Source organism: Myotis davidii, unplaced genomic scaffold, assembly GCF_000327345.1.
Source record: "Myotis davidii unplaced genomic scaffold, ASM32734v1 scaffold205, whole genome shotgun sequence".
In the NCBI taxonomy this organism is placed as follows: Eukaryota; Metazoa; Chordata; class Mammalia; order Chiroptera; family Vespertilionidae; genus Myotis; species Myotis davidii.
The window spans coordinates 6044978-6048357 of NW_006297573.1; positions in this window are offsets into that span (position 1 = coordinate 6044978).

A 3380-nucleotide genomic window follows, 5' to 3' on the forward strand; every position below is an offset into this window, starting at 1 on the left:
CCTCCCCTACTGGTCCAATTGCCCCCAACTGCCCTCCCCTGCCAGCCCAATTGCCCCTAACTGCCCTCCCCTGCAGGCCTGGTCTCCCCCAACTGCCCTCTTTTGCCAGCCATCTTGTGGCAGCCATCTTGTGACCACATGGGGCCAGCCATCTTGTGTGAGGGTGTGATGGTCAATTTGCATATTACCTCTTTATTATATACGATTGGTACATGAACCATAATCTTTTCATCTTTCCAGAGCAGCCTAGACCATCCTCATAGGAACAAAGTTTGCTCCTCTGACACTGATTCCTTTGATAAATGTTGCTTCCAACCTTTTAGAGAAACCCTGTACATGTGACATCCCCAATAAGTTGGAGAAGATTCATTGGGCTGGGCTTCCATAAGGGATTGGTGGTAATAGTTTTCACTGTGTACATCCACTTGCTTTTGCTCTTTGTTGTGTGAAAGATTATTATTTTATGGAAGAATAGAACATTCACTCTATACCTCAGCCTCATTTTGGTCAATAAAAATATACATCTATATACATGAATTACACCTATTTTAAATGTAGCACTATATCTAACATCTAAATATACAACTAAAGTTATTTAAACTTATAAGCACATTGACTCTTGAGGGTGAGCAAAGAATATTTGGTGTTAAATATAGTTGCTGTGTCTAAACCATTGTGATTGACAGCTGTTTGCCAAAATAGAAGGCTTAGCAGCAACTTAACAGCAATGACCATGTACCAGTATATACTGGTTTTCGTTTTCTTTCTAAGTTAATGCCTTTAGGTACATACTTCCAGTGGTGTTGCATTTTCAGAAGCATAGCCCCAATGCAATGATGAGCTTTACTGGAAAGCACTTAATGTATTCACTTAATTACTCCAAATATGTTGTGAATATTTTTGAAATAAAGAAATTTCCTTTGTAAGTTTTTATCTTCTACTGTACTTAATATGTGATATTAGGCAATAACAGAGGCTTAATAAAGAGGATTCGAATTTTGACAGTCAGTTTCTGACCTGCAACTTCAGGCAATACTCATATATGCAGGTAATATTCTTGCTTCCTCTTCTATTTTATCCCTCTTTTATGACTACTATCAACCACAACTGGCAAAGATTTCTGCATTACTTTAGTAGAGATCCCTTTAATTTTTTTGCCTGAACTTGACCCTTAAGAGATCAGACCTTTTTTACACTCTGGTCTTAGTTATCTGTATGGGTGGTGTTTAATCCAAGGGCATAGCCTTAAAGAATTCATCTATGGTGGCCTTAGAGATCCACTGTACCACCTCTTTCAGCTTAAATAAATGTGAGAGACTTCTTTGCACACTTGGGTCATTGATTTGAGGTTACTTTAGCAAAAATAGATATTAGTAAGAGGGTGAATGTGGGGGGATGAGGTGGGAGGCAGAACACAAAGCTCTTGTCCTCTTCTCTCCTGGTTCTTTTGGCTCTAGCAGGTTCCATATTATTCCAGCAGAGGGAAAAGGGGAAAAGGGCAGTGAGCCAGGATGGGGGCTTGAGGAGCACCAACATTTAACATGAAATCTATAAAGATGAAGAAGAAACAGCCTGAGAGTTACACAGGGAAAGCAGAATCAAGGAAACCCAGAATTCAAGTGGGAGGGATTGGCCAGCAACCTCAGACACAACAGAAGGGTCTTGTAAACTATGGTCTGGAAAGTATTGTTGGGTTGGGAACTAGGTAGACTGTTGGACTCTGTGGACCTTGGGAGCAGTAGCATGCTCCTGGGAGTGGAAGAGTAAGCTGGTTGCTTATTTGTTAAGAGCATAAGCAGCAGGTTGGAGAGACCCGATTTCATCTCAGCTCCCGGCTGTGCCACTTACCAGCAGCAGGATGTGGGGAAGAGTTATTTCAACTCTCAGGGGCCCCTTTGACAATCTGTTACATATTTATCTCAGAAGATTATTGTCAGGAATACGTGGTATAATAACCATAAAGTACTTTAAACAGTGTCTAGAATACAGTAAGCACTCAGTAAGTGTTACATACAAAAATAAAAAGAGGAAAAAGAAATAGGACAGTGAAAATTGCCAGCGCAAAATCAGTAAGTGGAACAATAAAAATGTGTATAGAGCATCATCTTCCAAAATGTGCAATGTCAGCGAGTGTTATTGAAAACAAACACTTCTGTAATGGCATGAATCAGGGCAATAATCTGTTTAACTCTGTTTAAACTAGTATTATTTTATTATTATTTTTGTACCAGGATTTCTCAGAATGCATTTTGTCTTCCAAAAGAGAACTATGCTGTATGTATAGCATTTCCCAAGTTTGACTGTAGCATCATTTTTCTAAAAGTGATCATGGAAATAGTGAATATACTCTAAGAAGCAATGCCTATACTTATACACCAAGTATATTTTTATTTATCTCTCTCTTTTTAAAAATGAGAAGTATAACCTTGATGGTAAGGAAAAAATAGCAGCAAGATGAATTATATTTTAAATTTCAGAATCAGAAGAAGTTGCATGGAGGAGAGCAACTATTCCCAACTTTCTTATCAAGGACTAATATTCAGGAAACTTCTTTGTAAGAAAAAATGCACATATTCTCCTTATTTTATGGATTGTGCTACTTGTTTTGATCATTGTACATACTAGTACAAAACATTTTTTTTGGATTTTGACTATTAAAGAGATGGAAAATTCATTTTAACACCATTTTCCAATATTGTCCTATCTAATAAAGAGGGAATATGCAAATTGACCCTCACATCATCACAAAGATGGCAGCGCCCATCGCCACAAGATGGTGGCACCCAGTCCCCTCAGCCCCACAGGAGTCCCTCAGTCTTCTCAGCCCCGCTGGGGGCGGGGGAGAGCAGCAGGCACATGGTGCAGCCAGACCCGCCCTCAGTCCCCCAGCCAACCAGGGCTGTGGAGGCTCAGGTAACCAGGGCCGGCCAAGGCTTGCACTTCTGCCAAGGCTTGCACTGCCGACATGGCAGCAGGAGAGGTGTGATGGGGGCGTCGCCTTCCCCTGATCGCCGGGTTGCCTCCTGCCTCTAAGGGCTCCCGGACTGTGAGAGGGGGCAGGCCAGGCTGAGGGACCCCTCTCCAGTGCATGAATTTTCATGCACCGGGCCTCTAGTCTTAATATATAACAAGGGAACAATATATTTTGTTCAGTATAATTATTTAATTGAATCATAAAACTATACTTTTAAAAAAATCATCTAGTTCAAAACTTAAGCTTTTTCAGGCACCGGGCCTCTAGTCTTAATATATAACAAGAGAACAATATATTTTGTTCAGTATAATTATTTCATTGAATCATAAAACTATAGTTTTAAAAAAATCATCTAGTTCAAAACTTAAGCTGGTAGTTAGACCTTGACTGTAATATTAACTGCCAA